Source organism: Dendrobates tinctorius, unplaced genomic scaffold, assembly GCF_039654945.1.
Source record: "Dendrobates tinctorius isolate UK_male_01 unplaced genomic scaffold, ASM3965494v1 ptg000241l, whole genome shotgun sequence".
NCBI classification, from domain to species: Eukaryota; Metazoa; Chordata; class Amphibia; order Anura; family Dendrobatidae; genus Dendrobates; species Dendrobates tinctorius.
In genome coordinates this window covers 27,808,321-27,830,771 of record NW_027361908.1, presented here as the reverse complement: position 1 = coordinate 27,830,771, position 22,451 = coordinate 27,808,321, and the positions used below count along the sequence as shown (strand labels likewise).

Here is a 22,451-nt window from a genome sequence, read left to right as displayed (position 1 = left end):
TGTTGCCGGTGATTTGGTTTGCGTCCTGAGTAGAGTTGAGCGACTTTGGTCGGATCGGGTTTCATGAAACAAAATTTGTTTCAGATGAAACTGGTCCGACTAGGGCAAAAAAAGTCCAAAACCCGACCCCAATACAAGTCAATGGGAAATAAAAGTCGGCATTGAGCGGATGACATTCATCCACTCAATGCCGACTTTTATTCCCCATTGACTTGCATTGAGGTCGGGTTTCGGACAAAACTCCGTCTTTTTTTGCCCTAGTCGGACCAGTTTCATCTGAAACAAATTTTGTTTCATGAAACCCGATCCGACCAAAGTCGCTCAACTCTAGTCCTGAGCATTTTGGAAGTATGCTTGCCTCCTGCTCCGTCCCGCATCTTTCAGATAAGTTGTTTGTCTTCTTGAATCTTTTTTGCATTTTGATTCAATTTTGCTTTCCTCTGATTTTTGCCTTGCTGGTGTGAGTTCAGCCTGGTTCCCTGCTGGGACCTGTGCTGGACTCTGTTTCATATGCCACAGCTTATGTCAGTCTTTTCTGTATCTCTAATCCCCTGTTAAATCAGTATCTTTGTTTTGGGTCCAGTTCACACCAGAGTTCTGATTTAGTGGGGGAGAGGTCATGTGGCCTCAGTATTTTTGCATTTCAGACGTGTTGGATTTTTCTTAGGGTTTTTGCGTGATTGCAGACAGTATCCTTTCCTGTGCTGTTCTATCTAGACAGTTTGGGCCCCATCATTTGCTTACTCTATTTTCTGCCTGTGTTTTGTGCCTCATCTTGTCTCACCGGCAATATATGTTCGGGGGCTATCTATTCCTTTGGGGTTCTACTCTGGGGCAGTTTAGCTTTCTCATTTCTCTCTATAGGCTTAGTTAATTCTTTGGCTGTGCCGAGGCATCTAGGTACATCCCACGGCTAATTCTAGTTGTGTCGTCAGTTTAGGGGTCTGCAATCCGCTAAGCTACCAACCTCTCTGGTTATCTGGTTACCTAGCCTATTCACCTGCTATCCTCCTCGGTTACCTAATCATAACAGTTTACTGCATGTGTTGGGGGACACTCGCTTGGCAATGGGATTAAGGCACACAGGAACTTTTTTTTTTACTCAGTCCATGCGGTTTATTATGCACTCATAAACCACTGTAGACCATATTATATATCATATATAAGATATATTCCATAGCACTTCATAATTCACGATTTTAACTCACAGTCACTAAACACACTGGACTTCTCTTTGTCCAGTTATTGTGGGCGACCGCATGCCGTGCCAATGTCTCTCACAATTTTACTCCATGATACACAACATTAAATTGCAGTCTCTAAACATGCTGAAACTCACTTTGTCCAGTTATCGTGGGTGACCGCACAGTTCATTAAACTTCCACGGAACATAACAAGCACCAACAATCTGTTCCAATGGCAGATACTTGTGTGCTGTTACCATAACCCCCTTTTCTGGAGTTACCTTACAGGAGCTCCTGCTCCACATGCTGACTCCTTGTCAGTCCTCTCTCCCAGGGAAGCTGCCTAACTGGAATCACTGTCCTGGAGCTTCGCTCCACACACTGACTTGTTCCACAGGCCAAACCCGACAGTCCAGACCTTCAGAAGGATGGTAGCTTCCCCACTACAGTTAGCCAACACAGGCTCTGCAGGTACAAGGTCTCACCCTGAGCTCTTCAGGAATCTGGTCCACTCACAAGAACTTCCAACACAGAGACCCTTCAGGTCCATGGCATCACCATGTGGTCTTCAGGAATTTGGTCCACTCACAAGACCTTCCAACACACAGGCAATGTCAGGACATTACCACATTCATCATATGACCAAACCAAAGTCACATTATGTAGCTGAAACAACCCCAATAGGTGGGAGGTGTGTGGTTAGCCAGTCCCGAACAGCTCTCTGGCTAACCCTGTAAGCCTCCCTTTATAAACAAAAACAAGGCTCATAGAACTACAGGTCCCAGAGCAACATTTAAGTCTTACCACGCAGAGGACCTTCTCATCTGTAAAACATACCGGCCATTTACATCAATGCCAGTCACTGTCTCACAGGGTGCAGTCTTAACATTGGACAGCTTAGAATATGACTAGATGTGACAAATTTATCTAAGTGACTACTGCTGAATGATAAATTTAAAGGATCTTTAAACTGTCCATTTCTATTTTATTCCTCTTAATTAGCTTACTTTAGGACTGCTTTTCCACCAAAATGTTGCTGGAATTTGGCACATCTTTTGGCTCCCTTATTAAAAAACCACTACCATTTGCTCATAAATCTCTTTAGAAGATCATTCAGTAAAGGAGAGAAAAGAAATAGATACCTTGTTGTGAAATGAGCTCAATTGTGGCTTTTCCCATCAGTTCATTGTGCAGCCAGCTCTGTAATATGATGAAGTTGTTGCGGAATGGTTCAAAATTTTTAATTAAATACTATTGCAAAATTGTTATATAAACACACATTTATTTAGGTAAAAGAAATGTCCTTAAATGTGTTCATATCCTTTATACCGTTTAAGACCCAGACATGCCTCATCTTTACATGGCAATTTGTATTTTTCCATAAACAGTCTTTCACTTATCAACTAGATAGGTGATCAGTGTCTGATTGCTAGAGATGATCAAATCTTTACAAATTTTAATTAGTCAGATGCCACAGATTTTTCCCAAAAATTTAATTTGCAGTTAATTGATTTGCAAAACTGTCTTAGGCCTTCTTCACAAGTCCGTTTTCTATGCCAGCTTGCGGTCCATTGTTAAGGACCGCAAATACAAACTTATGCACATCCATTGTAGTCAATGTTGGTGTAAGCTTCTAGCAGGAATGCAGGATGCAGTGATGAGTAGGAGGCAGATCAAGAGTTAACGGGTATTTTATGCAGAGGATAATCATAAATCAATACTCCACACAGGGAGTTTGCATAAACACAATAATGCAAATACAAGCAAGGTGAATAATGAAGAAATAACGTTAATAGCGATAGGTAGAGTTGAGCGAAACAGGTCGGTCAGATTCAAAAGTCGCCAACTTTCGCCAAAGTCGGGTTTCATGAAACGAAACCCGACCACAGTGTGAAGTTGGCCATGCGGTCGGCGACCCAAGCGTCAAAGTCGGGTTTCGCCGAATGCTTTAACGTGACTTTTTTCAGCTAACGAGAGAAGCGTAGCGTAGCGTAGCGTAGCTGGAGTGGGAGAGACAGAGGGAGAGAGAGAGATTTTACCGCCTCTGGGGTTAAAATTCATGCCAGGTGTGTTTACAGTCCTCCACTCACTGCTGACTTTTCTCCCCATTGACTTGCATTGGGTTTCGTGTTTCACGACTTTTCCTGACTTTTCCCAATAGTCGGCCGATTTCGTTCGACTCGACTTATGAGAAAGTCAGGTTTCATGAAACCCGACTCGACCCTAAAAAAGGCAAAGTCGCTCATCTCTAGCTATAGGTAAAGAAATGGATCAACTTATCAGTCTGTGGCTCCCGGACGGTAGGGGTTGAACGATCCCACGACATTGACGCAGTTGACAGGAGAAGTCTCTGAAGCGATCCTGTCGAAGCAATGTCTCTGTAACAAAACGGCAGTTCCTGGCTTTTCCAGATGCAATCCTCTGGTCCTGGAATTGCACGGGAGATAGAAGGTGGTAAAACAAGTGTAGCACAAAGTTCCGGAGAGGAGGAAGCAGAGGAGCCTGAAGAGAAAGCATGTTGCTCGAGGTCAGTTCGGTAACGATGGTCAGTCACTAATAAGGGTGTTGACCAGTCAGGGCTCTCAGGTACGGAAGTCTGCCGGGGGCTTGGCTTTATTTGTATACAGGCTGTGCTCGTAGTAGCGGATGCACCGCAGAGTAAGTCTGCAGATGGGCGGGGCACCGTGGAGACGGAGTCAACCTTCTCCTTCTATGTTCCCTCTCTTCCAGCCAGAAGTCCCACTTTCCCCCGCTCAGATCCTTTTATCTCTCCCAATCTCTCCTGCAGTCAGGTGCAAAGGTCTGCTCTGGTCAGAAAGTGCTTCCCCCGCAACAATGGTGACAGCCCTGATGGTTCCAGCCCAGACACAAAAGAAGCTGACCTAACCTGGTCCATCTCCCTACAGTGGTGCGTAGTGTTGAGCATTCCGATACTGCAAATATTGGGTATCGGCCGATATTCGCTGTATCGGAGTTCCAATACTGAGTTCCGATATTTTTACAATATCGAATACCGAAATTGGAAGTTCCCATAATGCAATGAGCCAGTTGAGGATCCTGAGAAGTGTGGACACATCCTGTTAGGCATGTTAGCCATGTTAACTAATGGCATGGCTGTGATTGGCTGCTGAAATGATGTCATCATGATGTGCGGTCTGTGCGGGCCTGCAGGGGGTCTGTGCGGGCCTGCCGGGGGTCTGTGCTGTCTGCCGGGGGTCTGTGCCGTCTGCCGGGGGTCTGTGCGGGCCTGCCAGGGGTCTGTGCAGGCCTGCCGGAGGTCTGTGCGGGCCTGCCGGGGGTCTGTGCGGGCTGCCGGGGGTCTGTGTGGGCCTGCCGGGGGGTCTGTGCGGGCTGCCGGGGGTCTGTGTGGGCCTGCCAGGGGTCTGTGCGGGCCTGCCAGGGGTTGTGTGTGTGCAAGCATCGTCCGATGGGACTACAAGTCCCATCGGGCGATGCCTGCTACAATGACAGTGATTGACACTTTAGCCAATGATGGGACAATAGTAGTCCCATCATCCGGCTAATGTGTTGAATGTAAAAAAAAAGCAAAAAAAAAACATACATACTACCTACTACATACATACTGCATACATACTACATACATACTACATATATATGCAACATTCATACAACATACTTACATACTACATATATACTACATTCATACAACATACATACATACTACATACATACTACATATATACTACATTCATACATACTACATACTACATACATACTACATATATACTACATTCATACAACATACATACATACTACATAATACATACATACGACATATATACTACATTCATACAGCATACATACATACTACATAATAGATACATACTACATATATATTACATTCATACAACATACATACATACTACATACATACAACTTACTACATACATTCCGGGCGCCCCCGGAAGAAGAAGAGGCGAAACGAGCGTCGGGGTAGATCGCGGTGACTGCCGGAGGTCTGTGTGGGCCTTCTGGGGGACTGTGCGGGCCTGCCGGGGGTAGTGTGTGTGTGCAGGCATCGTCCGATGGGACTACAAGTCCCATCGGGCGATGCCTGCTACAATGACAGTGATTGACACATTAGCCAATGATGGGACAATAGTAGTCCCATCATCCGGCTAATGTGTTGAATGTAAAAAAAAAACATACATACTACCTACTACATACATACTGCATACATACTACATACATACTACATATATACAACATTCATATAACATACATACATACTACATACATACTACATATATACTACATTCATACAACATACATATATACTACATAATACATACATACTACATATATACTACATTCATACAACATACATACAGTACATACTACATAATACATACTACATATATACTACATTCATACAACATACATACATACTACATAATACATACTACATATATACTACATTCATACAACATACATACATACTACATATATACTACATTCATACAACATACATACTACATATATACTACATTCATACAACATACATACATACTACATAATACATACTACATATATACTACATACAACATACATACATACTACATATATACTACATTCATACAACATACATACATACTACATAATACATGCATACTACATATATACTACATTCATACAACATACACACATAATACATAATACATACTACATATATACTACATTCATACAACATACATACTACATACATACTACATATATACTACATTCATACAACATACATACATACTACATAATACATACTACATATATACTACATACAACATACATACATACTACATAATACATACTACATATATACTACATTCATACAACATACATACATACTACATAATACATGCATACTACATATATACTACATTCATACAACATACATACATACTACATAATACATACTACATATATACTACATTCATACAACATACATACATACTACATATATACTACATTCATACAACATACATACTACATACATACTACATATATACTACATTCATACAACATACATACATACTACATAATACATACTACATATATACTACATACTACATAATACATACTACATATATACTACATTCATACAACATACATACATACTACATAATACATACATACTACATATATACTACAGTCATACAACATACATACATACTACATACATACAACATACTTCATACATTTTGGGCGCCCCTGGAAGAAGAAGAGGCGAAACGCGCGTCGGGGTAGATCGCGGTGACAGCGTGGACACATATATACACAGGTATCGCTAATTTTACATTCGGTAGCATTATTATGGCCTACCCTTTAGGCTGTTAGAACTTGATCCGATTTAGTAAAATCCAGATACTATGATTAGGATATAAATTGTCATTTTGGAAATTTATTACAATATGGATTTTTAGCGGTCTTACATACTGTATGACTGCTTGGGTATTATATGCCATTTTTAGCCAAATTATTGGTTTATTTATTGGATAATGTAGTGATTTTTCTTTGTCCATGTTTCCAGCGATTTTTCTGATAATTTGAGGCATCTATATGTGATTGCATGATATATGAATTATAATATGAATAAAATTGTGTACATTTTGTACTCTACATTCCTTGTGCCATTTGTTTTTTGTCTGTGGCATTTAGTGTTAGTATGTATGCATTACGTAGAAAGTATGTATGTTGTATGAATGTAGTATATATGTAGTATGTATGTAGTATGTATGTATGTTGTATGTAGTATGTATGTATGTTGTTTGAATGTAGTATATATGTAGTATGCATGTATTATGTAGTATGTATGTATGTTGTATGAATGCAGTATATATGTAGTATGTATTATGTAGTATGTATGTATGTATGTTGTATGAATGTAGTATATACAGTATGTAGTATGTATGTAGTATGTATGTATGTTGTATGAATGTAGTATATATGTAGTATGTATGTAGTATGTATGTTGTATGAATGTTGTATATATGAAGTATGTATGTAGTATGTATGTTTTTCTTTTCTTTTCTTTTTTTTTTAATTCAACACTAGCTGGATTATGGGACTACTACTGTCCCATCATTGGCTAATGTGTCAATCACTGTCATTGTAGCAGGCATCGCCCGATGGGACTTGTAGTCACATTGGACGATGCCTGCACGCACACACAACCCCCGGCAGGCCCGCACAGACCCCCGGCAGCCCGCACAGACCCCCGGCAGGCCCGCATAGACCCCCGGCAGCTCCGCACAGACCTCCGGCAGGCCCGCACAGACCCCCAGCAGCCCGCACAGACCCCCCGGCAGGCCCGCACAGAGAGAGAGAGAGGGAGAGGGAGACAGAGAGGGAGAGGGAGAGAGAGAAGAGAGAGAGAGAGAAGAGAGAGATTTTGCCGCCACTGGGGTTAAAATTCATGCCAGGTGTGTTTACAGTCCTCCACTCACTGCCGACTTTTCTCCCCATTGACTTGCATTGGGTTTCGTGTTTCACGACTGTTCCCGACTTTTCCCTATAGTCGGCCGATTTCGTTCGACTCGAGTTTTGAGAAAGTCGGGTTTTATGAAACCCGACTCGACCCTAAAAAAGGTAAAGTCGCTCATCTGTAATTGGAACCACAGCAATCCAACTCATGTAACCTAGCCTGTGGATAGGTGATAAGTTGTGATTATGAAAAATATATTTTGGGATGTAAAAACGCCTAAGCCAGGTAGTGTTACATAGCCTTTTACTTCCCGCTTTTTCACACAAATATTTTCTGTCTGAGTTATATACTTACTCAGGGTGTTATCATTTGCCAGTACCATCAAGAATGTTATATGACTGTACGAAAATGGCTTCATTACAGTATAGAGTGTTAAAATTACACTGAATAAATTCACGTCTCCAATGACTTTACGCTGTATTTAGCACCAGATTTCATGCTTAGATTCCACGTTTACTCAGTGCGATTGAGGTTTCTCTTTACATAGATTTTGACTGATATCTGTAATTCCTCCATTCCATGTATATTGCTGAACCATACGCTTAAGTATAGCAAGGAAAAAGATCTACTTGTGGCCAAAGTTGTACGTTAAACACATTATATTCCCTCCCTTTTGAAAACAATTAGTGAATATTTAAATGGATTGTCACAAAGTTCATTCAAGGAACAATCTGAGAAATGAAATATCTAGTGCCATTCAGCCAAAGTAAATACCATTGTCATAAAATGTGTGCAAGGATGTGGTTATTAAACACAAAGTATAGATTTTATGCAATAAAGAATTTACACTGATATAATCTGCACCAAGTCTCTTCAGATTTAGTGACCTAAATGAACTTATACTGACTTCCCTAGGGCTTGTAGACACCCTGTATTGGCTATATACTCCTTTAGGGCTTCTATGCTGTGTATACCAATAAGCATTCATTAACCTGACACTTGCTAAAAGAGTACTATTAAACTAAACCCAAAAAATGGGGTCCTTATACGTTTGGCATTAAGTATATACTCGAATATAAGCCGAGATTTTCAACCCATTTTTTTAGGCTGAAAGTCCCCCTCTCGACTTATATTCGAGTCATATACACCAGGGGGTCGGAGGGGGAGGGGGGGCAGGGGTGTCAGGTCATACTTACCCATCCTGGCACGGTCTCTACAGCCCCCAGCTTCTCCGCGATCTCCCTTCCTTCCTTTAGCAGTCACATGGTACCGCTCATTAAAACTCCTGAATATGCGCATATATATGCCAGGATGGGTAAGTATAGCGATACTCACCTGTCCGGGGTCCATTGCTGCTTGCTGCTGTCTGGCACGTCATCTGTCAGTGATGTTCAGACAGCAGAGGGCACTGTGACGTGGTTAGTGCTCGCCGCGCCCCCTGCTGTCTGAACGTCACTGACAGATGACGTGCCAGACAGCAGCAAGCAGTGATGGACCGGGGGACAGGTGAATATCTCAGGGCCAGCAGTGACACCGGCACCTGGCCCCAGCGATGGAGAGGTGAGTATGTCATTTTTTTTATTTTTGAATGCAGCAGCGGCAGCACATGGGGGTATAATATATGGAGAATCTTATGGGGGCAGCATATAGGGGCATAATCTATGGAGCATCTTATGGGGGCAGCATATGGGGGCATAATCTATGGAGCATTTTATGGGGGCAGCATATGGGGGCAAAATCTATGGAGCATCTTATGGGGGCCGCATATGGGGGCATAATCTATGGAGCATCTTATGGGGGCAGCATATGGGGGGCCTATTCTATGGAGCATCTTATGGGGCCTATTCTATGGAACATTTTATGGGGCAGCATATGTGGCATAATCTATGGAACATCTTATGGGGCCATAACTTTTATGGAGCAGCATATGGGACATATTATTCTATGGAGCATCTTATGGGGCCATTATTAACCTTTGTGCAGCATTATATGGGGCGTATTTTGTATGGAGCATCTTATGGGGCTATCATGAACTGTATGGGGCATTATATGGGGCTCCTGATTCAATATGGATATTCAAAAACATTTAACCTACAGATGTCTCTAATAATTTTACTTTTTTTGGTATTTATTTTTATTTTTTAAATTTACCAGTAGCTGCTGCATTTTCCACCCTAAGCTTATACTCATGTCAAGTCAGTTTTTTGTGGCAGAATTAGAGGCGGTCGGCTTATACTCGGGTCGGCTTATACTCGGGTATATATTCGGTAATGTAATAGTATTCAAATACACTCTATAGCCAAAATAATAATAATAATAATAATTTTATTTCTATTGCGCCAATATATTCCGCAGCACTTTACATTTTAGAGAGGACTTGTACAAACAATAAAAGACACTACAGCGTAAAAATGATCACATAAATCACCAAATACCAAGAGGACTGAAGGCCCTGCTCGCAAGCTTACAATCTATGAGTATATGTACAAATATATACACACACAATGCATCAGCACACTGCGATTAATGAATACATGAACTCCATTATTGCTGTAAACGCTTAAAAATGTAAGGTACTTAGTGTTTTCTGATTAAGGATTGCAAAAGCTATCACTTAGTTCCTTATTCTTCATGTGCTAAAACAGTCCTCACCTGATAGGGACCAACCATATTTAGACACACTTTGACATGGTTGGACAGCCTTCACAATCCTTGATTAAAACTGCAAAGAACCTTAGATTTTTGAGCGTTTACAGCAATAATGGAGATCATATATTCATTAATCGCAGTGTGCTGACGTAGAGTGTATTTGTGCACCTGTACATTAATTTAATACTAGATGTGTGCAAGCCCTATTTTTTTCATTTTTGTAATATACATTGGGGGCTCTCTTCAGCACTCAGCACCCTTATCTATACATCCTTCCCAGGCAAAATTTTAAGTACGAGCTACGCCTGATTTTCTTTTTCTTTCTCCATTCAGTTGAGGCTTGTTCTCGCGCATGGAGATGTAGAACGTAAGTGATGGGGACCATCTATTTTTAAGTACACCTTAACATGGTTGAATGGCTTTTGTGTTCTTTGGTCAAAAAACACTAAGAAGCTCACGTTTTTAAAAATCACAGCAACAGAGGAGTTCATGTATGCATTAATTGTAGTGTGCATTTGCTGAAAGAGTGTCAAAGAGTAGGCCAGTATGCACTGCCAAACATTTCTTTGTGATATGTGCTAGCAGTGTCTTCTATGCCGTTCTATTTTATGCTATTTCACGCTAGTTAACTCTTTAAAGATGTCTATTGATATTGGTGCCTGGTAACTAAAAAAATAAAGTTTGGTATAAAAAAAAATGCAGGACATCTATAGGTTTTCACATTGCTTCTGTAAGTTAGGAGAAGAAAGAGGATTTCTATAAAATTACCATAAATGGTACCTCATTGGCTCTAGACTATGCGGAAGTGATTAGATTGTGAGCAGAGTTGTGCGAAACAGGTCGGTCAGATTCAAAAATCGCCGACTTTCGCCAAAGTCGGGTTTCGCCAATCGAAACCCGACCCTAGCGTGAGGTCGGCCATGAGGTCGCCGATCAGCGCGCCAAAGTCGCGTTTCAAATTATCCTTTCAGCGCCTTTTCTCACCCAATGATTGAGGATTCACACTGTGGGCAACGCGATGACATGCACAGCGGCCAGCACCATCTTAGAGAAGGGCATTGAAGTGATTGGCTGGCTTTGTGTGGCGTCACAGTGGGTATAAAAGGCTGTGAATGCCGACCGCCATCTTACTTCTGCCGATCTTACAATAGGGAGAGGTGCTGCTGCTGATTCTGGACAGGGAGAGCGTTAGGCAGGGAAGAAAAAAAAACAAAACTGCTTCTGCTGATAGCGCTTTGCACTGTACAGTTAGTGTACAGTGAAAGGTGAGGATTTTTGTTGTGTGCAGCAGCGCTGGTGGTGATTAGGCTGCCTTTTAAGGCTACCTGCTAGCTGCATTGCTGTGTGCACACTGCTATTTAAACTGCTTTTTTCAAAGCACTCCAAATTTTATTATTTTGTCCTGGTGAGTTACTGAGCGTTCATTTTTTCACACACCGTCTAGCGGTGTACGCTCCTCACACACTACCGTGTACCGGCTGGAATCACGGACAAATAGAAGCTATCTGGGTGTGAATCTGGAAGAAAAAGCCGAGGAGTTTGTCCATTTTTCCAGACCTACGCCTTAGAGTTGTGTCCGTTTTTCAAACAGTTTTGCATATCTGCTGTTTGATTACAGTCAAAGCTAGACAGAGCCAGCGTGTGTCAGTCCGTATACAAATACACGGAGCTTGACAATTTTCCATACAGACACTGTCTAGTGGTGTACGCTCCTCACACACTACCTTGTACCGGCTGGTATCACGGACAAATAGAAGCTATCTGGGTGTGACTCTGGAAGAAAAAGCCACGGAGTTTGTCCGTTTTTCCAGACCTACACCTCAGAGTCGTGTCCATTTTTCAAACAGTTTCGTATATCTGCTGTTTGAATACGGTCAAAACTAGACAGAGACAGTGTGTGTCAGTCCGTACACAAATACACGGAGCTTGACAATTTTGCATACACACACCGTACAGCATGGTACGCTCCTCACACATTACCGTGTACCGTCTTCTAGCACGGACAAATAGAAGCTACCTGTGTGTGACTCTGGAAAAAAAAATGAAGAGTTTTTCATTTTTCCAGACCTGCACCTGAGAGTTGTGTCCATTTTTCAAACAGTTTTGTATATCTGCTGTTTGATTAAGGTCAAAACTAGACAGAGACAGCGTGTGTCAGTCTGTATACAAATACACGGAACTTGAAAATTTTATATACACACACTACCATGTACTGCCTTCTAGCACAGACAAAGAGAAGCTACCTGTTAGGCGTCGGATTCCTGACTCTGCACAGCAGGAATCCAGAGCCAGACATCCAGCGGTCTCCCATTCTCCGCCGACCGCTCCAGGTGATGCTCAGCAATCACAGCAAGCCAAGCGTATTGGTCAGACTCACTCTGACAGAATGGATGTTGCTGCCACCTCTGGTGCAGCAATGGTAGCGCATCCTGTTCTGCAGGGAACCGCTCCAGAGGCTAAGTCCTCATGCCGTGCTACTGGGCATGCCCGCAAGGTGACCTCTCACTGGTGAGCAGGGGTCACATGTTCAGGTCCTGTGTCAGATCTGATTGGTCCTTTCCAGGGTACTGGAAGGTCCCGGAAGCGCATGGCTATAAAAAGCCCGCATGGCGGCTCGGCCATGCGCTAGTGTAGCATATTATGCTGTGTGTGTATGGTGATAGATGCATGGACTGGTGACTGACTTATTATGAAACCCCTTCCCTTGGATAATACGATTGGTGACTGTGTGTTGGGTTAGTCAGCTCCAGGTTGTGGCAAGCTACACGCCACTGTGCTTTCCGCACTTACACTAGCGTCCGTCGGTGCCCGGTTCTCCGGTACCGACGCCTGCGGCTTTAGTTATTGCCACGCTGCGGTAGCAGCGTCTATTGGCGGTTGCGGCTGCAACGCCACCCGCTGAGCTTCCTGTGAAGCTAACAGGGCCAGGGGCTTTATATTTATATCTGCCAAGCGACTCTGTGTCTGAACAGAGCCGCCCTTAGCGTTCAGGTGACGTTAACCCGAGCGCAGCACTTCACCTTCTGGTGCACCTGCCATTGTCCAGCAGCGGTCGTACCATCTACCACACGGTGGACCCCGGGCGGCGAACACACCTCCTATTATTTTTATCTGGTGCGTTCCGCTGACCCTAACATTACACTAGCGCCAGGGTCTGGCTGGCAATGGCAGACGTGCAGCAGTTGCAGCGCTATATTCGGCAGCTGGAGAGCAGGTTGGCGGCTATTGAGAGCGCCAACTCAGCTGTGAATACTGCGCTGGCTGCTGCTCAGACAGTCACTGAGGCTGTCTCACGTGTGCCTACTCTTTTGCCCATGCCGACACTGTCCTTCCTCCCGCTTCCCGACAAGTTTTCGGGTGACAGCGCCACCTGTAGGGGATTCGTGAGCCAGTGCTCAATTCAGCTCGAGCTACTGGCTGCATGGTTCCCTACAGAGCGGGCTAAGGTGGGCTTTATTGTGTCACTCTTGTCTGGCCGGGCATTACAGTGGGCTACACCTTTTTGGGAATGTGATGATCTGGTGGTTCAGGGTGCTGCCCAGTTCCTCACGGCCCTGAAGCAGGTCTTTTTGGGACCACGGATCACGCACGACACCTCTTTACAATTACTCTCCCTAACACAGGGGTCACTCTCGGTCAGTCATTATGCCGTCCGGTTCTGGACATTGGCTTCTGAATTAGAGTGGCTGGACAAAGCTTTAGTCTTGGTGTTTTGGAGAGGGTTGGCTGAGCACGTTAAAGACGCTCTATGTTATGAGTTCATTTTTCCCTTGACCATTGAGGTCTGATGAACTCCCTCCTCTGGTGAAGGAAGGTAGTGAGACTGATTACCAAACACCTGGGCAGCTAGATGATAACTGGGTGGCTGGAATTGAGGACTGGACATAAGGCTGCCGACGCCCTTCTTCCTGGCTGGTGATTTTCCTGCTGGATTCTTGGAGACCAGTCTGATTCCTGCGTCTCAAAGCTAAGTTTTTCTGCTCTGCTTTGTACTCTTCAGTTTTGTTTTTGTTTGCCTTGTTTTTTGGGAGTTCTGCCATCCCCGGCCGGGGGTGAGCTGAATTCCATTTTTGTCTCTGATCTGTTGATCTTTTGCTCTGTCTTCAGAATATACCTGAGTGCTGATATAGTCTTTTTAAGCCTAGCGACTTCAGGGCCTGTTTTTCCTATCAGTCTGTTGGCTCATTTTGATAGGGTTTTCGCGGATGGCAGACAGCAGCTTTCCTATCCTGTCCTATGTAGTTAGCTTGGGCCCCATCATTTGCTCAACCTATCTTTCTATCTGTGTTAGTGTTTTCATCTTGCTTCACAGTCATTATATGTTGGGGGCTGCCTATTGCTTTGGGGTCTGCTCTGGGGCAGTTTAGTTTTCCCCTTTCTGTCTTTAGGCTATGTAGCTCTCCAGCTGTGATCGAGGGGTCTAGGGCACCGTAGGAACCTCCCACGGCTACTGCTAGTTGTTGTGGATAGGATCAGGGGTCTGCAATCCGATAGCTGCCAACCTCTCTGGTTTTTCTGGACTTAGCTGGTATTTTGTTTTTTCCTCCTTTGGTGACTCATCATAACAGCTCTAGCTACCAGGGAGGTTCCCACAAGTCTGGAGGAATTGATTGCAGTCTCCACCCGCATTGATCTCCGGTTTACGGAGCGTAGGCTGGAACGTGCACAATCCAGACAAAGGGTTAATTTGGCTCCCACCTTCACCGAGCCGCTGAGATACCCCGCACAGGAGCATGTACCCTCCGAACCTATGGAGGTGTCCCGCATTAACTCCAAGCCACCACCGGTGCGTAGTTATGTACGTTGCTACCAGTGTCGACAACTTGGACACTCGGCCAGCACATGGGAGGCGGAGGTTATCGTGGATTCCAGGGCCGAAGGGAATTTTATGTCCTCAACCTTCGCCCAGAAACACGCTATCCCTCAGGTGTTGCTGCCTCAACCACTGACCATCATGGTGGTTAATGGGGTGCATTTGCCTACCCAGGTGACCCATCAGACAGTCCCACTCGGGCTTTCTATATCTCCGTCCAATCGAGAGATCTTATCCCTGCTCATTTTGCCAGACTGTATTGACCAGGTGCTACTTGGTCTTCCCTAGCTCTGTTGCCACTCTCCTCATATTGAGTGGGCCTGGAACAAAAATTGTGAGGGAAAGTGTCTGAAGGGCAGTCTTCAGGTGGCTTCCACTGAAGTGCCTGCGGATCTCTCCGCACTTCCTAAACCCTACCATCAGTACGCGGATGTCTTCTCCAAAAAATCTGCGGAGACGCTCCCGCCACACCGCTCATATGATTGCCCGATAGATCTCATGCCAGGCACAGAACCTCCTAGAGGCTGTGTGTATCCATTATCACTCCCTGAGACAGAAGCTATGTCACAATACATCCAGGAGAACCTGGCTAGAGGTTTCATCAGGAAGTCGGTGTCGCCAGCTGGTACAGGGTTTTTTCATTCAGAAAAAGAGCGGAGAGGTACGGCGTCCCTGTATTGATTACAGAGGTCTCAATGCCATAACAGTGAAGAACAAGTACCCTCTTCCGTTGATCTCTGAACTGTTTGACAGGTTGCGAGGGGCCCGGATCTTTACAAAACTAGATTTACGGGGGGCATACAACCTGATCCGCATTCGTGAGGGAGACAAGTGGAAGACAGCCTTTAACACCAGGGATGGCCACTATGAATATCTGGTCATGCCCTTTGGCCTATGTAATGCGCCAGCTGTCTTCCAAGACTTCGTCAACGACATCTTCCGCGACATGCTGTCTACTTCGGTGGTGGTCTATCTGGATGATATACTCATCTTCTCGCTAGATTTGACCACTCACCGGAGAGACGTATGCAGGTTCTTCGACCGTTTATGGGCGAACTCTCGATACGCCAAGCTGGAGAAGTGTCAGTTTGAGCAGGAGTCCTTGCCGTTCCTGGGCTATATCATCTCGGCCCAGGGATTGGCTATGGATCCGGCCAAACTTCAAGCGGTGATGGACTGGCAAGAACCCCATTCACTCAGCGCTTCTTAGGGTTCGTAAATTATTACCGCCAGTTTATACCACACTTCTCCACATTGGTGGCTCCTTTGGTTGCTCTCACCAAGAAAGGAGATAACCCTAATGCTTAGTCAGAACAGGTCTCCAAGGCCTTCTTGTCTATCAAATCCCACTTTTCTGGCGCTCCCATCTTACATCGCCCCGATGTGAACAAGCCATTTATTCTGGAGGTAGATGCCTCTTCCGTCGGTGCAGGAGCAGTCCTCTTCCAGAAGGATGCTCAAGGTCGGAAGCATCCTTGCTTCTTTTTCTCAAAGACCTTCTCACCAGCGGAGAAGAATTACTCCATCGGTGACAGGGAGCTGCTGGCCATGAAGTTGGCCTTTGCTGAGTGGAGACATCTCCTGGACGGGTTCGGTTTCCCTTCCAGGTATACACGGACCATAAGAATCTGGTCTATTTGCAAACGGCCCAGCGCCTGAACTCCCGTCAGGCTAGGTGGTCGCTTTTCATTTCCCGCTTCCGCTTCACCCTGCATTATCTCTCCAGAGAGAAGAACGTCCGTGCGAATGCTCTTTCACGCTCGGTGGTTTCGGCGGAAGAGGGAGAGGCTGAGCCTCGGCTTATTCTCCCGTCGGAGAGTTTTACAACCGTGGCTCCAGTTTCACTCGAGTCAGTGCCACCGGGCAAAACCTTGGTTCTTCCTCAGCTACGGCCGGAGGTCCTCGCCTGGACACATGCCTCCAGGGTAGGTGGTCATTTTGGCAATAAACAGACCACCGAACTCCTGGCTAGGTCATATTGGTGGCCACATATGGCTCGAGACGTTAAGGAATACGTACAAGCATGCATTTCGTGTGCTCGGAACAGACCCTCTAGACAGAGGCCGGCGGGGTTGTTATATCCCCTGCCAGTGGCGGATAGACAGTGGGAGATGGTTGGCATGGATTTCATAGTTGGCCTGCCTAAGTCTGGTGGCAGTACGGTCAACTGAGTGGTCACCGACCATTTTTCCAAAATGGTGCATCTGGTGCCACTCGCAGGGCTGCCTTCCGCCCGTGGTCTTGCCACTTTGTTCATAAAGCATGTGTTCTGTTTACATGGCATGCCAGACAAAATCGTGAGTGATCGAGGTCCCCAGTTTGCATCTCGGTTCTGGAGGGAGCTCTACAGCCTACTCAGCATCGAGCTAAATCTGTCCTCCGCCTACCATCCCGAGACGAATGGCTTGGTCGAGAGAGCCAATCAGACCTTGGTTACCTACCTGCGGCATTTTGTCTCTGCCAGGCAGGATGACTGGGCATCCTTGCTACCTTGGGCTGAATTTGCCCTAAACAATGCGGTGGCTGATTCCACTGGTCAGACGCCCTTCCTCCTAAACTATGGTCAACATCCACGCGTTCCTGTTCCGATGCCAGTGTCCTCCACTGACTCCAGGGTGACAGACTGGGCAGTGTAGGCCCGGGACATTTGGGATCGCACTCAGGATGCTATCCGTGCTTCTAAAGAAAGGATGAGGGCATCCGCTGACACGTATCGGCGACCCACTCCAAGCTTCTCCCCTGGCGACATGGTGTGGCTCTCCACCCGAAACATCAAACTACGGGTCGAGTCCCCTAAGTTCGCGCCGCGATATATTGGACCATTCAAGGTCCTTGAGCGAATTAGCTCGGTGGTCTACCGCCTTGCTCTTCCTCCACATTTAGCCATTTCGGACGTGTTTCATGTGTCCCTCCTCAAATCAGTTCACATGGTCCGGTTTTCTGAGTCATCGGCCGGGTCGTCAGACTTATCATCTGACGAGTATGAGGTTAATGCCATCGTAGGGCGCAGGTTTGTCCGTGGCAAAAAATTTTATTTAGTGGATTGGAAGGGTCATGGGCCCGAGGCTCGAACCTGGGAGCTGGTAGAAAACATCCACGCACCGCTCCTGAGCACAGTGGAGAGGGGGGATAATGTTAGGCGTCGGATTACTGACTTTGCACAGCAGGAATCCAGAGCCAGACATCCAGCGGTCTCCCATTCTCCTCCGACCGCTCCAAATGTTGCTCAGCAATCACGGCGAGCCTGGCGTACTGCTCAGACTTGCTCTGACAGCCTAGATGTTGCTGCCACCTCCGGTGCAGCAATGGTAGCGCAACCTGCTCTGCAGGGAACCACTCCAGAGGCTAAGTCCTCATGCCGTGCTACTGGGCATGCCCGCAAGGTGACCTCTCACTGGTGAGCAGGGGTCACATGTTCAGGTCCTGTGTCGGATCTGATTGGTCCTTTCCAGGGTACTGGAAGGTCCCGGAAGCGCATGGCTATAAAAAGCCCGCATGGCGGCTCGGCCATGCGCTAGTGTAGCATATTATGCTGTGTGTGTATGGTGATGGATGCATGGACTGGTGACTGACTTATTATGAAACCCCTTCCCTTGAATAATACGATTGGTGACTGTGTGTTGGGTTAGTCAGCTCCAGGTTGTGGCAAGCTACACGCCATTGTGCTTTCCGCACTTACACTAGCGTCCATCGGTGCCCGGTTCTCCGGTACCGACGCCTGCGGCTTTAGTTATTGCCACGCTGCGGTAGCAGCGTCTATTGGTGGTTGCGGCTGCAACGCCACCCGCTGAGCTTCCTGTGAAGCTATCAGGGCCAGCGGCTTTATATTTATATCTGCAAAGCGACTCTGTGTCTGAACAGAGCCGCCCTTAGCGTTCGGGTGACGTTATCCCGAGCGCAGCACTTCACCTTCTGGTGAACCTGCCATTGTCCAGCAGCGGTTGTACCTTCTACCGCACGGTAGACCCCGGGCGGCGAACGCGCCTCCTATTATTTATATCTGGTGCGTTCCGCCGACCCTAACACTACCTGTGTGCGACTCTGTAAAAAAAAAGCCGAGGTGTTTTTCCAGACCTACACCTTAGAGTCGTGTCCGTTTTTCAAACAGTTTCGTATATCAGCTGTTTGATGACGGTCAAAACTAGACAGAGACAGCGTGTGTGTCAGTCCGTATACAAATACACGGAACTTGACAGTTTTCCTTACACACATCGTATAGAGCTGTCCGATTCTCCAACAATATTGTATATCTGCCATTCGCATTACAGTCACTTTTATACCTTGTCAGCGTGTGTGTGTGACACTCCATAAATACATATATGGAGACTGTTAGTTGCACAAAAATCGTATACAGCTGTACACTTCTGATACAGTTCCGTATATCTGCTTGTTGGATTACGGTCCAATACATACTGTGAGAGTGTCTGTGACTAACATAATATATACGTTTATTTAATTTGTTTAATACATCTTACACAGCTGGACATTCCTCATACAGTACCATCTCCCTACTGGTATTTTTGGTACATTTTCCCAAACATGAGGAAGTATGGTGGAAGAGGCCGTGGACGTGGGCAGGGAGGCGCAGCTGGTACTGTTGGTGGTGGTGCATCGGCTGGTTCTGGCAAAAGTACAATAGCAGCTAAGGCAGGAGGTGTTGTGCTTGCGTCATTCTTGGCCCAAGAAGGCCTGTAAGGTTCCCATTTCATGGAGTAGGAAAACCGCTTTTAAAGCTGGAGCATCAGGAACAGGTTTTGGCGTACATTGCCAAAACAGCCACCAGCTCTATTGCCTCTTCTTCTGAACGGTCGAAACCTGCAATCACAGAGTCGTCAGTGCAGGGTTCTGGTCATAAAAAACCCCTTTCCTTGTGTCTTTCACCCCCACCAAAAGTTAAGGATGCGGCAGCCCACACTTCAGATTACTCTATGGAGCTCTTTTCACATACCATGCCTGGGTTATCCAGTCAAATTCTGAATTCCCCAGTCCAAGATGAATCTGACATGGAGTGCACTGATGCACAGCCACTGCTAGATGATTCTGCTGGTACATTGACCCAGAGCACTACATTGCCGTTGCAGTCTACTGAGCCAGAATCTGACCCTGATGAATCAGGTGCCCCATCTCGCATACTATACCACCTTACACGGTGACACAGAGGAAGGTAAAGAGGAAGGTGCAGATGACTTTGAAGAGGAGGTGATGGATGACCCAGGATCCGCAGCAGGCATTGACATCGCAGCTGCGGTTATCTAGCAGGCCCGTAGCTGTCCTAAAACGTGAAACAAAAACTAAAAGAGTGGCAGGACAGCTTGACCAGACAGTCAACTTAGCACAGCGTGCAATACCAGAAAATGTTTACCATAGTAGGAAGAGTGCAGTGTGGCACTTCTTTGTCCAAAATCCTACTGATGAGGCAAAGGTTACCTGTGCACCTGCTCCGACTGAAGGTAGCCAACAACGCTCCATCACTACCCCCACTGTAAGACCACCGCCACCATTAAGCACACCACCAGCACTAATTGTGGAGGTGTCATCGCAAGGCCAAAGCACTCAGGGAATCATAATGGTTTTGCAACACAACACTGAATCTAGGCCATCACCACCAATACCATCACCAACCCCCTCTCACTCTATCCGGCCACCGCTACTTCCCCCATATGCAGCTCTCCAGTCCAGCTCACCCTACCAGACACTCTGAGTAGGGCAAGAAAGTACTCATCCTCTCATCTGCGTACACTGTGTTTGAACACCTACATAGCCAAACTAATCTCATTAGAGATGATGCCCGACGGTTTGGTTGAAAACGAAGCTTTCCACGACCTCATGGCCTACGCTGTCCCACGCTACCTACCGAGTCGGCACTTCTTTTCTCGAAAAGCCATCCCTGCCCTCCACCGGCATGTGAAAGACCGCATTGTCCATGCACTAAAACAGTCAGTGAGAGGAAAGGTGCACCTCACAATGGATGCATGGACCAGTAGGCATGGCCAGGGCCGTTATGTGTCCATCACTGCGCACTGGGTTAATGTGGTGGATGCAGGCTCCACTGGGGACAGCGGCGGTGGAACAGTGCTGCCTAGCCCAAGGTATAAGATACAGTTGGCTGTAGGCTTTCGCTCATCCTCCTCCTCGTCAATCAACGAAAGCTTGTCTACAGAGCGCAGTCGCACGAGCACTACATCTGCAGCTGGCAGTGTTGCACACGAGGTGTCCCACTATCGAACAGCTAGTGGTAAGCGTCAGCAGGCTGTGATAAAGATGATGTCTTTGGGCGGCAACAGACACACCACGGAGGTACTGGCCGACTACTTGCAGCAACAAACAGAGTCATGGCTGGGCAGTCTACATCTTGAGGCAGACAAGGTATCAGTGATAACGGCTGTAATTTTGTGGCAGCCATAGCCCGTGCAAAACTCACACACATATCTTGCCTGGCTCACACTTTGAACCTTGTGGTGCAGTGCTTTCTTAATAATTATCCGGCGTTAACATCCCTGCTCCATAAGGTGCGAAGACTGTGCTCACACACCCGTCGCTCGCCGTACACTCCAGTCGTATACAGAAGCTGCAGCGACTGCTCCACCTCCCCAAGCACCGCCTAATCATAGACGTTGCAACAAGGTGGAACTCCACCCTGCACAAGGTTGAGAGGCTATGCGAACAGAGGCAGGTTGTAATGCATTTTTGGGAGGATACACGGGCAGGCAGTTTGAGGGAAGACATGGAATTGTCGGGTTTGCAGTGGTCAAAGTTGAAAGACCTCTGTAAAGTCCTTCAGTGTTTTGAGGAATGCACACAGCTGGTAAGAGCAGATGACGCCATCATAAGCATGAGCATCAAACTTATGCGTCTGCTCAAGCAAAGTTTGATGCACATTAAGGATCAGGCGTCTGCAGCGGAGGAGGAGTAGGAGGGAAGCCTTGATGACAGTCAGCCATTGTCTGGTCAGGGAACTGTCCTGGACGAGGTGGAGGAAGAAGAGGAAGTGGAGGAGGATGAGAATGAGGGGGATGATTATTTTGGGCAGGAGGATGTTTCTCAGGGGGCAAGAGAAAATGTTGGCATTCCAAGGTCAGGGACAGTGTTTGTGCATGACTGTAGGGATGTGGAATTGCCAGAAACTGCTCCTCCACCCACCACGGGTAGGGCATCATTGACACCTGGAACATTGGCCCACATGTGCGATTATGCCTTGCGGATCCTAAAAAGGGACCCCTGCATTGCCAAAATGATGAGGGATGATGACTACTGGCTGGCCAGCATCCTCGATCCACGCTACAAAGGCAAATTACACAACAACATGCCACAGGAGAACCTAGAGATAATATTGGCTAACAAACAAGCAACTCTGGTAAACCGTTTG

At 46.1% G+C, this 22,451-nt stretch overlaps 1 long non-coding RNA gene across 1 annotated transcript in view; it reads left to right on the top strand.

Annotated features, from left to right (window-relative positions):
* The window catches only part of LOC141060583 (uncharacterized), a 188,334-nt gene that overhangs the window by 84,035 nt on the left and 81,848 nt on the right, over positions 1 to 22,451 (top strand). The gene's annotated exons all lie outside the window — the stretch shown is intronic.